Source organism: Chlorocebus sabaeus, chromosome 24 (genome assembly GCF_047675955.1).
Source record: "Chlorocebus sabaeus isolate Y175 chromosome 24, mChlSab1.0.hap1, whole genome shotgun sequence".
NCBI classification, from domain to species: domain Eukaryota; kingdom Metazoa; phylum Chordata; class Mammalia; order Primates; family Cercopithecidae; genus Chlorocebus; species Chlorocebus sabaeus.
The window spans coordinates 587817-602610 of NC_132927.1; the positions used below are offsets into that span (position 1 = coordinate 587817).

The window sequence follows — 14794 nt, forward strand, 5'->3', positions numbered from 1 at the left end:
GGAGTGGGTCCTCACCTTCCAGGAACCCACAATCAACCCACTCCTACAGTCAAAGCCTTCCCTTTTCCCACAGGATTTCCTGCTCCACCACCTGCCAGGCCATGAGTGGAGATGGTGCTTAGGCAGGTTTTATGGTTTTAGGGCTCAGCTCTCTCATAGCTGCCCTAAGATAATAGCCAACGCATATATAAAACTTATCATGCACCAGGTACATAGATTAGCTTATTTAATTCTCACATGAACCCTAAGGGGATAGGTACTGCTTTTATTACCTTTCTATAGATGAGAAAACTGAGACACTGAGAGTTTAAGTACCTTGCTTAAGCCCATATGGAAATAATGGCTCTGAACCATCAAGTTATCCTGTTTTCACATAGGTTTCAGGGCTGTTTTCACATAGGTTTCACCTGTTTTCACATAGGTTGCAGGACCACTCAGCTGGTCCTGCAGGAGGCTGGGAAAGTTGTGAAGCATCCAACGATGTAGTGAAGGATCCCTATTTGTATTCCTTGGGACTTATATGTTCATAGGGACTTATATGCCCTATGAACAGGAACTCCTTGAGCTGGCAGACCCCAAACCCACTCCAAGGGCATTGTGGGAAGGCTAGATATACCAGCCCATCCAGCGAGTTGGTGACATTGTGGTGTACACTGCAGTGGAAACAATTCAGAGCTTTCCTGTCCTCTCCCTTGCATGACAACTCTTGCATGCAAATACCCTAATTAATGTTCCTGACAAGCACATACTCTGGACACAGGCTTTTGATAACCCAGAAGCATGGAGAGTCTTAAAGATTTAGGGCAGAAAAAAGGTGTCCATATTTTACCTTTTGGAGGTCTGACCATGACTGGAGGTTGTGGGAACCTGATAGGGCCAGCCCTAGGCACTCAGTCCTTCACAGGGATACTCAACCCTGTGGGTTGTGTGTTGGCTCTCACTAAAAGGTGCTCACCTTGGTACTTGCTTTCCATTTTGTTCAGTGGTCCATGGGCTCTTCTGGTTGAGGCAGAAGTGATCAGCAGATTTTTCTAGAACAACTCCTGGAGAGCTACACCATGGCTTCTGGTAGGGTCAGCTCATGCTATTTTGGAGCTATTTAGGGAATTGTTCAACCATAGTCTCTTTAAAAGCCAATACATGGCAGATACCCAATAAATATTTGTTGAATTGAATGAATAAATGAACAACCAAAAATATTAAGCCTCTTTTAAGGCACTGATCATCCTAGATGGAGCTCCATACTCAGTAGGAGGAAAGAGGAGATTGGGTTCCTATAGGGACTGAGGGCTCTCACCTGCACAGTTCATGAAATCCATCTGAAGTAGGCTTTAGTATAGAGATATGGTGGTATCACACAGAATCCAAGAAGGCAAGAAGTGTAGCAGGTCCTCAGAAAAGCCTAGAGTCAGAAGCTGAGAACCATCAAAAGGGGTAGCCACTCCCTTTGTGATTCTTTTTGGAGAGAATAACCCAGGCTCAGTATCTCCACTTGAAGGGAGCAGGCAAAAAGGAGTTGGAAAGGTGTTATAACCGGGTTTCTTCAGATTGATATGAGACCCTGAGAATTACGGATAAACTACTGTGAAGCACAAAGTTGGGTGTGGTATCAGGGCCTATACAACTTTTTGACTCAAAATAAACAGCTCTTCCTTTAAAAGAAGGAAGAGCAGGGAGAAGAACCTTAGAGTAAGTGCCTAACAAGACCCTCAGCTTCCAGCAAGGGGGTGTGGGGGTGGACCTAGGCAGAGGTTGATTCTTGGAATTTGGAAACTCAGAGTTTGAAATAATCAGATAAAGAAACTAAAGAAGCTATTGTAAAATGTTTAAAGAAATAAAAAATAGAGTAGAGAAATAAAAGAGCAAGGGATAAGAGATCATAAACAATGTCCGGATATATTTACAAAAAATAAAACATCAAGAAATAAAAAATGTATGTAACCATTAAAATTGAAATTGTAGATTTTGGTTAAACAGAAGATATAGCTGAAGAACGAATTAGTGTACTGAAAGATGAATCTGCAGACATTCTCCAGAATGCAGCAAAGACGAGCAAATAGAAAAGTTAAGAGACAAAGAATGAGTAGGTCTAACATGTTAAATTGGAATCCCATGAGAAGAGAAGCGAAAAATTAAAAATGGGGCAAGGCAATATTTGAGGAGAAAATGACTGACAATTTTCAATAACTGATGAAAGACAAGGATCCATTTGGGCACAGTGGCTGACATCTGTAATTCCAGTGCTTTGGGAGTCCAAGGTGGGAGGATAACTGGAGGACAGGAGTTCAAGACCAGCTTGAGCAACATAGTGAGACCCCATCTCTACAACATAAAAATTAAAATAAAAGGTTGCCAGTTCTGGTAATCTTAGCTACTTGGGAGGCTAAGTTGGGAGGATTGTTTGAGCTCAGGAGTTGGAGGTTATGGTAAGTTATGATTGCACCATTGCACTCCAGCCTGGGCAACAGAGCAAGGCCCTGTTTCTAAATAAATAAATAAGTAAATATAAAAAGTCAAATATACACAAATATAGGAAGCACAATTTGTGCCAAAAAGGATAAATATAAAGAAATTCACTCGTTATACCTCAGTGAAACTGCAGAACAGTGAACACAAATAAACAATATTAAAGGTTAAAAAGAAAGCATAGATCATCTACAAAGCAGCAGTAACTAAACTGGAAATACACTTCTCAACAGCCAAGTAAAAACCAGAAGACGTTGAAATAATTCGAGGTGCTCAAAGACAGGAAAAGTGTTCCTGAAAAAGATAATTTTGGTGTGTATACAATTTTATGTTTACAGACAGGTAAAAAAAGACAAAAAGACATTTTCAAATAAATGAAAACTGAGTTTACCACGAACAGACTCTTTCCTAAAGAAGTTTCTAATGGATGTGCACAAAGAAGATTAAAAAAAAAATTATCCCAGAAGGAACGCGTGAGACACAGGAAGAAACAGCAATTTCCCAGTAAGGTTAACCATGAAACTAATTAACATCATGTTAGACCCTTAGAAATGAGAGAGGGTGGCTCACTAATTTTTCTTTTCTTTTCTTTTCTTTTTTCTTTTTCTTTTCTTTCTTTTTTTTTTTTTTTGAGATGAAGTTTCGCTCTTGTTGCCCAGGCTGGAGTGCAACGGCGCAATCTGGGCTCTCTGCAACTTGTGCCTCCCGGGTTCAGCCAATCTCCTGTCTCAGCCTCCCAAGTAGCTGAGATGGCAGGCGCCTGCCATCACACCCAGCTAATTTTTTTGTATTTTTAGTAGAGACGGGGTTTCACCATGTTGGCCAGGCTGGTCTCAAACTCCTGACCTCAGGTGAACCGCCCACCTTGGCGTCCCAAAATGCTGGGACTAATTTTTTTTTTTTTTTTTTTTTTTTTTGAGACGGAATTTGGCTCTTGTTGCTCAGGTTGGAGTGCAATGAAACGATCTCGGCTCTCTGCAACCTCTGCCTCCCAGGTTTAAGCTATTCTCCTGCCTCAGCCTCCCTAGTAGCTGGGATTACAGGCATGTGCCACCACGCTCGGCTAATTTTGTATTTTTAGTAGAGATAGGGTTTCTCCATGTTGGTCAAGCTGGTCTCAAATTCCCGACCTCAGGTGATCCGCCCACCTTGGCCTGCCAAGGCGCTCGGATTACAGGCGTGAGCCGCTGCGCCTGGCCGGGACTAATTTTTTTAAAAAGATCTGCTATCAATAATTCCACTCCTGAGTATATCCTAAAAGAATTGAGGCCGGCCCCAGTGGCTCATGCCTGTAATCCAGGCACTTTGGAAATCCGAGGGCGGCGGATGACTTGAGGTCAGGAGTTTGAGACCAGCCTGGCCAACATGGTGAAATCCCATCTCTACTAAAAATACAAAAATTAGCCGGGCATGGTGGCACCTGCTTGTAATTCCCCCTACTCAGGAGGCTGAGGCAGGAGAATCGCTTGAACTCAGGAGTCAGAGGTTGCAGTAAGCGAAGATCACACCACTGTACTCCAGCCTGGGGGACAGAGCAGGACTCTGTCTCAAAAAAAAAAAAAAAAAAAAAAAAAAAAGAATAGGAAATATGGATTCATATAGATAACTGTACACCAATGTTCATAGCAGCATTATTTGCAACAGTCAAAAGGTGAAAACAACCTAAATGTCTATCAATAAGTGAATGGATCAGTCCAATACAAACTGTTGTATATACGTACCATAGGATATAATTCAGCCTTAAAAATATGATTTGACCTTAATAAAATTCAGACACATGCTATAATGTGGATGAATCTTGAAGATATTATGGTAAGTAAAATGAGCCAGTCACAAAAGGACACATATCATATGATTTCACTTATATGAGGTACCTAGAATAGTCAAATTCATAGAGACGAAAGTAGAGTGGTGGTTTGTAGGGGCTGAGGGAAGAGAATGGAGAGTTACTGTTTAGTGGATACAGAGTTTTAGTTTGGGAAGATGAAAGGTTCTAGAGATGTAGTAATGGTTATACAACGAAGTCAATGTACCTGATGCCACAAAACTGTACTCTTAAATGGTTAAAATAATAAATTTTGTGCTATGTGTATTTTACCACAAAAAGGATCTGCTAAAAATTTGATTCTAGTATTAGAAAGGGACATATGAAAATTTATATTAATAAACATTTAGCTGTTTGATTTAACATCAAATTTCACTGCAAAGAAAGAAAGTATGTATGTATATATATATGCTTAGAAAAATATATGAATGGACAAATAGAAAAATGTTTAAAGGAATTATTCCCGGCTGATGAGCTTACAGGTGATTTTTATTTTCTTATATTTTATATTCATATCTTTTTCTTAGTGTATGTGCTGCTGAGGTGAGTACTTATAGTCTCATTTTTATCTACATTTTCTAATTTTCCTGAAATGAGTTCATGAAATGAGTGTAGTAATTCTACAGTTTAGCTTCCTCTTCGTCCCCAGGACACACCCAGAGATGTAGGAGCTTCCCTCTCCCACCTGCCCTAGCCCGTCAATCTATTATTTGCGGCTCCCTCCTGATTTCTTGTAACTGTAAGTAGCCTGCTGGTCACTTTGGTATTTAATGGATGTTATTTTGTCTTGGAGTTTCAGTATGGTGAGTAAGATTTTTTTGACAGACATAACATGATAGAGGTGATTCCACTCAGAGAGAATGTTCTGAGCCAAGGGTAAAGTCTACAGTGTGAATTTTTGTGAGTCCGACTGCCAGACTGGCTGAGTGGCCTTTCCCTCCCTGCTCCCACCGGCAACAATGATACAAACTAGTCTTATCCACACTTGATGGTTCACAAAGCACTTTCACAGTAAATCCTCACAATCAAGGCAGGTTGGACTTACTGTCTAAGGTTTACAGAATAAAAAGGTCTCATTTTTTGTCTGGAGGTGAATAGCAAACATAGAGTGATAAGAAATCTCTCTTTTTTTTTTTTCAGACAGGGTCTCACTCTGTCATCCAGACTGGAGTGCAGTGGCGTGATCTCGGCTCACTGCAACCTCCACCTCCCAGGTTCAAGTGATTCTCCTGCCTCAGCCTCCTGAGTAGCTGAGATTTCAGGCGCGCACCACTACGCCCTGTTAATTTCTATATTTTTAGTAGTGACGGGGTTTCACCATGTTGGTCAGGCTGGTCTAGAACTCCTGACCTCGTGATCTGCCCGCCTCGGCCTCCCAAAGTGCTGGGATTACAGGCGTGAGCCACCGCGCCTGGCGATAAGAAACCTTTTTTTTTTTTTTTTTTTTTTTTTTTTTAACTGTGGCAGTGCGGATTCCCGCCTGCCCTCTTCCCTCCACCCGCTTCCCACTCAGGGATGCTCCAGCTCATGGGGGAACCCTTATTCCAGCTGCTGAAAACAAACCCTCCACACATGGGGAAAGGGTGCAACTATGGGCAAAAGAACTGTCACTTTTGGGGACTGAGCTATACTCAACTCAGGAAAGTCACAAAACAAACCCCAGGGTTTAAGAGAGAAGAGTAATGGGGAGAACTTTCCACTTGGACCGGGCGCCCACCGTGGCGCCTGCCTCTCCCTATCCTTGGGATGCTTTCTTTTGGGGAGCCTCCTCCAGGGCCCAAGTATTGCTCTTCTCCTTTAGAATCTCAAGCAGGTCAGAAGCCCCTTTTACTTGTTTTTCCTTAGGAGAGCTGAGGGGCTGATGCTTTCACAAAGAACCACATCCTTTAGCTTTCCTATCCCACCTGTGCTCACTGTCCCAGCAAAACGGAATCCCCGTGCTTCATCTGTTTCCTCACAGAGCGCATTTTGGATCTGCGTCCCAGAGCGTCTCTTTGGCAGAACTTAAGGTACTTGTCTGTACCCTCAAGGAAAGAGAGGCTGGGCAGGGTAATTATTTTGATTCTACATTGCCATGGTGGTACCAAAAAGATTGTGGGCAGCTATAAGTTAAATGTCTACACACCTATTACCATAATGCCCCTTCTGTCAGTGTGGAGTCCTTCTCTCCTTCTTACTGTCTAGTTAATGTCAAATATATAATTTCTGTGTTCTCCCAGCTCCTCTCACCCCAGTGGAGCAGGCCACTGCTTCATACCGCTTCCCCAGCTGGGTGTCCTCCCTTCCTTCCTTCCTTCCTCCCTCCCTCCCTTCCTTTCTTCCTTTCTTTCTTTTCTTCCTTTCTTCCTTTCTTTCTTTTTCTTTCTTTCTTTCCTTCTTTCCCCTTCCTTCCTTCCTTCCTTCCTTCTCTTTCTTTTCTTTCTTTCCTTCTTTCTTTCTTTCTTTCTTTCTCTCTCTCTCTCTTTCTTTCTTTTTGACAGAGCTTCGCTCTTGTTACCCAGGCTGGGATGCAATGGCGCAATCCCGGCTCACCACAACCTCTACCTCCTGGGTTCAAGCGATCTTCCTGCCGCAACCTCCCAAGTGGCTGGGATTACAGGAATGTGCCACCACGCCCAGCTATTTTTTTTTTTTTTTTGTATATTTAGTAGAGAAAGGGTTTCTCCATATTGGTCAGGCTGGTCTTGAGCTCCTGACCTCAGGTGAGTCCTGCTGTTTCTTTACAGGGAGTTAAGTATAACCTAATGGTCAAGGGTATAAGCTCTGGAGTCAGGTACCTGGGGATGATTTCTGCTCTGTCAATTACTGGCTGTTTGACCTTTAGTAAGTTACTCAACCTCTCTGAATTTTGGTTAATTATAGCACCTACTGGATTGGGTTGTTCTTAGGATGAAATGAAATGAGGATGAAAGAACATAGCAAGGCTCAGCATGAAAATAGGTTAGACCACAGGAGGCTGGGCATGGTGGCTCATGCCTGTAATCCCAGCACTTTGGGAGGCCGAGGCAGGTGGATCACGAGGTCAGGAGTTCAAGACCAACTTGGCCAATATACTAAAACCCTGTCTCTACTAAAAATACAGAAAAAAAAAAAAAAAAAAGCCGAGCGTGGTGGGTGCCTGTAGTCCCAGCTATTTGGGAAGCTGAGGCAGGAGAATCTCTTGGACCCGGGAGGTGGAGGTTGCAGTGAACCGAGATTGTACCACTACACTCCAGCCTGGGTGACACAATGAGATCTGTCTCAAAAAAAAAAAAAAAAAAAGACAGCATAATTCCAGGCAAATATTATATGGTCAGTAGGTGATAGGTATTATCACAATAAGCATTGCTGTGTTTCCAATCTGAGGAACATACCTAGTTCACAATTTATTTGTAGAGCAGAGAAAATGGATTTAACTACTGTTCAATGAAATAGTTCCCTCTCCCTTTTCCTGAAAATTTCCAGCCCCACCCCTTCATCCTAGGACCTTTTTAACAACTCACCCCTCAGGTCTCTCTCTTCTCTCCCAGACAACTGTTCTGAGGGAGTGACTGAGGAAGGCAGTGTGTCCCCCCCTGCCTGTGTTCTTGAGGAGAGAGGGCTTTAACCGAGGGTCTCCGGTTTCTCTGCTGAGAAGTATTGGATGTCTGTTGCCTGGTGCAAAGGTGCTCAACAAGGCTGAGAGGGTTATGTTGTTGACCCAAGGATGGGCTTTGGGCCTGAGGCAGCCACTTGGGGTGCATTGGGCTGTGTGTCCTCAGGCTGCCTCTGATTTGAGCTGCAGCTGTGGTGAGCCATCCCTTAACCCTGCCAGGATCCCATCCAAGAGAATTTGTCTCTGACTTTCTCCCTCAGCTGAGAGAAGTGTGGGAGAGGAGAGGCATATCAGTGCTCTGAGGGCAACCCTCAGCCACTGGAGGGAACAAGCCAGTGCCCAGCCTCCTGTTCTTTCTGAGGTTCTGCAGTTCCTGAGGATCTGCTCTGAGCTCCACCTCAGTAGTTAGCTCAAAATGCACCTTTGTATTGGCATTTTCTCCTTCCCGGACTCACATTTTCTGCTCCCTCCCTTCTGATCCCTGGGGTCACCCTTCCAGGAAGTTTCAAGTCCAGGTCTCAGGGGCACTGTTTTCAGGGAACACAACCCAAGACACACCCTTTGGCCTATTTCCTCTTTATTGTTTCTCCCCTGAATGTCTTTGTAACTAGGATCCTGATCTGAAAGGAAAGAGGAAAGGAAGGGAAAGGAGGGGAACAGAAAGGAATCTAATCTCCTCAGAGACGGGGCCTGATCTATACACACTGGAGCCTAGGATGTGCTAGGGACTCTCTCCCACCTGTCATCTCATTCTAAGTTTAGCAACAAACCTGTGAGGCAGAATATCATTAGCCCCATTCAATGGATGAGAAATGGAAAAGGCCATGAGAGTAACAACCTGAGGTCACACAATGACTTTGTGGCAGAGCAGGGTTTTAAACCCTGATCTATGCTCTTTTTAACTACCTTCCTTTTTGGGCAAAGTCCTCTGACAGAATCAGAAAGAAGAAGAACTTTGAATCAAGTAAGACTATTATTTTTTTAATTAAATATTTTAACTGTTTCATTGATGTGAACTGACATTCAATAAACCATACATATTAAAGGTGTACAATTTGGTAAAATTTGACACACTCATATAGCCATGAAATCGTCACCACAATTAAAGTAGTGAACATATTCATCTCCTGTTTTAGGACATTTTTGCATTACTGTAAAGGAATACCTGAGACTTGGTAATTTATAAAGAAAAGAGGTTTAATTAGCGCATGGTTCTGCAGGCTGTACAAGCATGGCACCCCCATCTACTCAGTCTCTTGTGAGGGCCTCAGGAAGCTTACAATCATGGCAGAAGGCAAAGGGAGAGAAGACAAATTGCATGGTGAGAGTGGGAGCAAGAAAGGAGAGAAGTTCCAGACTCTTTTAAACAAGCAGATCTCGCCTAAACTAACTGATCTAGAAAGAACTCACTCATCACCAAGAGGGTGGTGCTAAGTTACTCATGAGGGATCCACTCCCATGATCCAATCACCTTCTACAAGGCCCTACCTCCAACATTGGGAATCACATTTCAACATGAGATTTGGAGGGGACAAACTTCCAAATCATGTCACTCCCAAAAGCTTCCTTGTGCTCCTTTCAATCCATCCCTTCTGCCCTTCTATGCCGCTTATTCCCTCTTTCTTGGCAACCACCAATCTGCCTGTTGTTACTTTAGATTGATTTGCATTTTCTATTTTATATAAATGGAATCACATAACATGTGTTCTTTTTTGTTTTGACCTCTTTCACGCTACATGATTATTTTGAGATTCATTCATGTTATTGTGTGTATCAATAGTTCATTACTTTTTATTGCTGAGTAGTGTTCCATTGTACAGATATGTCACAATTTCTTCATCCATTTACCTGTTCATGATCAAAGTATTTTGGCAATAAATGAGGCCTCTATGAATATTCATGCAAAAGTCTATGACATATGCTTTCAATTTTGGTAAATATCTTGGAGTGGAATGGTTTAATCATATGGTAACCATTTGTATTAGTCTGTTCTCATGCTGCTAATAAAGACATACCTAAGACTGGGCAATTTTTAAAGGAAAGAGGTTTAATTGACTCACAGTTCCACATGGCTGGGGAGGCCTCACAATCATGGTGGAAGAGCAAGAGATGTCTTATGTGGTGGCAGTCAAGAGAGAGCTTGTGCAGGGAAACTTCCCTTTATAAAACCATCAGATCTCACTACCATGAGAACAGCATGAGAAAGACCTGCCCCCATGATTCAATTACCTCCCACCAGGTTTCTCCCATGACGTGTGAGAATTGTGGGAGCTATAATTCAAGATGAGATTTGGTTGGGGACACACCCAATCCATATTAGCATATATTTAACTTTTAAATAATTTACCAAATAGGCCACTGTGCAGTGGCTCACACCTTTAATCCCAGCATTTTGGGAGGCCAAGGTGGGTGGATCACTTGAGGTCAGGAGGTCAAGACTAGCCTGGCCAACATGTTGAAACCTGCTATCTACTGAAAACACAAAAATTAGCCAGGTGTGGTGGTGTACGCCTTTAATTCCAGCTACTTGGGAGGCTGAAGCAGGAGAATCGCTTGAACCCGGAAGGTGGAAGCTGCAGTGAGCTGAGATCACACCACTACACTCCAGCCTGGAAGACAGAGTGAGACTCACTCAAAACAAAGAATTTGCGAAATAGTTTTTCAGAGTGGTTGTAGTATTTTATATTCTCACCAGAAATATATGAAAACTCTAGTTCTTTTATATCTTTGCCAACATTTGTTATATTCAAGTCCTGTTACTATTAGCTATTTGGATAGGTAGCTCATTGTGGTTTAAATTTGCATTTCCCCACTGACCAATAATATGAGCATGTTTTCATGTGCCTACTTGCCATCCATATATCTTTTTTTTTTTTTTTAATTGAGACAGAATCTCACTCTGTTGCCCATGCTAGAGTGCAGTGGCGTGATCTCAGCTCACTGCAACCTCCACCGTCCAGGTTCAAGTGATTCTCGTGTCTCAGCCTCCTAAGTAGCTGGGACTACAGGCATATGCCACCATGCCTGGCTGATTTTTTTGTATTTTTAGTAGAGGCGGGGTTTTGCCATGTTGCCCAGGCTGGTCTCAAACTCCTGATCTCAGGTGATCTGCCCACCTCGGTCTCCCAGGGCTGGGATTACAAGCGTGAGCCACTGCACCCTACCACCATCCACATGTCTCCTTAGGTGAAGTGTCTGTTCAAATTTTTGGCTCATATTTTAATGGATTGTTTGTTTTATATTACCAAGTTTTGAAAGTTCTTTATATATTCCGGATACAAGTTCTTTTTTAGATGTATCATTAAAAAATACTTTCTCCCTCCCTATGGCTTGTCTTTTCATTTTCTTAACAGTGTCTTTCAAGGAGCAAAAGTTTTACTTTTGACAAAATCCAACTTGTCAAGTTTTTCTTTTATAGACGATGCTTTTGGTGTAGTCTATAAGAAATTTTTGCTTCATCCAAGGTTATAGTGATTTTCTCTTATGCTTCTTTCTAAGTTTTAGAGTTTTGGTTTTATATTTCTACCTGTTATGATTAAAAAAATAGATCTATTCATTTTTAAATGTTCAGATATTCCTGCTTATGGTGTGTGTGTGTGTGTGTGTGTGTGTACTTCTTGGATTTTCTTTAGTTTTTAAGAAAGTTCATTTTGAAAGTGTAAGATTGACTCACCTTTGATAAGGGAACTACGAACAGGGAATTTGTGTAACTTAGACCAGGTTTTGGATGGAAGAAGGTGCCCTCCACAAACAGCTTTGGTGTGGAGGTAAAGAGGTGCCCCAAATGAGCAGTAAGGGTACATAAATGACCACCGTCCTGATTTGAATACATGCCTTCTCAAGTTCTTCTCTGCCAGGAACTCTGGCTTAAAAGGTTTTGCTTTGTTTTAATATCAGTAGTTGTGGAATGGTCTTGAGCTATGTTGCAACATGATCAGATCTGTGACTTCGGAGGCCCAAGCCAGTGGCTACATGGAGCATGAATTGAGATGGGGAGAACTGGAGGCAGGGAAAACTGCAGGCTATAGTTAGAGCAATTCAAGTGAGAGGTGATGAGGACCTGAACTGAGTTAATGCCTGCAGGGATGGAGAGGAAGAAACTCAGTCTAGAAATAACTCTGAGGTATTAGTAGAAGAACCTGGGGATGAGAGGGAAGGAATATTCAAAGTTTCTATTCTGGGAAGTTGAGAGAATAGTAATGCCATGACACTGAGGTATGGAACATAGAAGAGATAAATTATGTGGGAATGGGCTATATTTGGATGTGGACATATTTGTGTGAGAGCCACGTGCTGCAGCCTCAAGGGATCCCTAGCAGGCAGGAGAAGACAGGAGACCAGAGCAGGGAAGTGGTGAGAGTTATGCTGAAATGAACGACACCAACCGAGAGAGTCTATGGAGGAAGAAGGGAAGAAGGCAGAGGACAGAAAACACTATATCTCCAAAGTCAGACCAGCAGAAGAGAAACCAGTGAGAGAAACTGAGGTCAGAGAGGCTGGAGCAGAACCAGGATAGCCAAGGGAGGAGACACTCATCAGACTCAGCTGCTACTGAGAAGGCGTTGAAGTTTGGGTTTCCGAAAAAGAAGAGCCTGAGCTTGGATTTAACAGAGGTAGTGTTTTGGGGAGGGAATCCTAAGAAGCAGCAGTGAGGGAACAGAGTGTGAACTAGGGAAGGCAAGAAAGCCAATATGAGGATGTTTTATTGAGATTGTTATTGTAGGCAATGGAGGCTCCTTTCCAGTAGAGACTCCAAATTTAAAGAATGCCTCCCAGAATTGTCCATATGAAGGATGGGAGGCTGGAACATTCATCTGCCAGTGTCTGCACTCATTGGTTGAGGATTTCATCTGGAGGCACTAACTCCCTTGCACTTCTTGGCTGTGTTTGCATTGGAGCTGGAAAGGAGAGGGGTGGTGAGCAAGATCCCATTGTGTGGGAGAAGGACCTTGTGATGGTTACGTTTTATGGGTCTGCTTGGAGGGTGTTTTTGGATGAGATTCAACATCTTAAAAAGTGAACTTTAGGCCGGGCGCGGTGGCTCATGACTGTAATCCCAGAATTTTGGGAGGCTGAGGCAGGCAGATCACAAGGTCAGGAGTTCAAGACTAGCCTGGCTAACATGGTGAAACCCCATCTCTACTAAAAATACAAAAATTAGCTGGGCGTGGTGGCTGGCGCCTGTAATCCCAGCTACTCGGGAGGCTGAGGCAGGAGAATTGCTTCAACCCGGGAGGTGGAGGTTGCAGTGAACTGAGATTGTGCCACTGGGCGACAGAGCAAGACTCTGTCTCAGAAAAGAAAAGAAAAAAAAGTGAACTTTAGGCCATGTGCTGTGGCTCATGACTGTAATTCCAGCACTTTGGGAGGTTGAGGCAGGAAGACTGCTTGAGCCCAGAAGTTCGAGACTAGCCTGGGTCACATAGGGAGACTCTGATTCTGCAAAAATAAATACAAACAAATAAAAAATGAAGAGGTTTAGTAGTGAAGGGAGGGAAAGAGATGGATGTTAGGTGAAGTATAAAGAGCGATCAAGGGAATTCTCCATGCTGTCTACAATACCTGCCTGTTAGTCACTTAGTGGTGATATTGGTTATCAGATCAACTGTCCAGGTATGTCAGTGCTTGTGTTCAAGTAATCTTTATTTTACCTAATAATGGTCCCAAAGCAAAGAATAGTGATGCTAGCAATTTGGATATGCCAACAAGAAACCATAAAGTGCTGCTTTAAGTGAAAACGTGTTAGCTGGGTGTGGTGGCATACACCTGTAGTCCCAGCTGCTTGGGAGGCTGAGGTAGGAGGATCACTTGAGCCCAGGAGATCAAAGCTACAGGGAGCTGTGATCCCACCACTGCCCTCCAGTCTGGGTGGCAGAGTGAGACCCTGTCTAATGAAAGAAAAGAAAATGTAACTTTGGCGTTCTTTGGCTGGGGTTTGGTGCTATCTGTGGTTTCGGGTCTCCACTGGGGGTGGAGCATATCCCTGCAGATAAGAGGGAATAGAACCATCTCTTTTGCCAGCTGGCATAGTGTTAAGCACTGTCAGTAGTGGGTGTTGGAGGAACACGGGAGGAGGAAGAAGTCCATCTTCCTGGTTTTGGTTTGCTCCTTTGCCTTACTCCGGCAGCACGTGCAACTTCTTCAGTATACACTCAGGCAGTGCAAAGTGGTCAGCAGTGCCTAGCAGCCAAAAGCTTCCCCTGGCACCTTTCTGGGTGGCTTCTCAGCCTGTTGCAACTGCTAAGGCACCTCCCCATGAATAACTTGCTTTGGCATCTGCTTGGCCAACTTTACAGCTATTTCAGTCCTAGGAGTAGTGGGGTTTTCTTATATTTGCTGTTCCTATGTCCTTTAGAATTCTCATTTCTTCTTACTAGCTAATCCCTTAGTATGCCAATACCCTGTTAGAGTTAATGCTTCTTTATTTTATTTTTGCAAATAAAAATATGGGACACTCCATGAATTTGCATGTCATCCTTGTGCAGGGGCCATGCTAATCTTCTCTGTATCATTTTAGTATGTGTGTTGCCAAAGTGAGCACAATACTTGTTTATATTAAATGATCCCGTTTCAAATGACTGTGGTTTCTGTCTCCTGATTAAACCCTGACCAATACAGCTTTAGTCCTAGAATATAGTTCTTCAGGGACCCTAATGACATTCTGTGTTGTTTAACAGGGCCTTCCTCCTTAACAGGCTCTAAATTCCAGTTTTTGTTTCCTCAGGACTGTAGACTACTGAAAGTTCTTCTCAGCCTCCTATCTCTTAGGCACTATCTCCTACTGAGTCTGGCTGCCTCTCACAAGTCAATAAATATCCCCCATGGGACAGACCATGCAGAATGTTGGCCTCACCTCAACATGCTTCCCTTTCTTCTGGGACCTTGGCACTTCAGAGCCTCCTGCCTTGATGAATTTCCCGTGTCTTCAA

At 43.1% G+C, this 14794-nt stretch overlaps 1 pseudogene; it reads right to left on the reverse strand.

The window, feature by feature from the left end:
- Positions 1-14305: 14305 nt before the first annotated feature.
- Positions 14306-14406, reverse strand: LOC119619620 (U6 spliceosomal RNA; annotated as a pseudogene).
- Between the last annotated feature and the right edge of the window lie 388 nt (positions 14407-14794).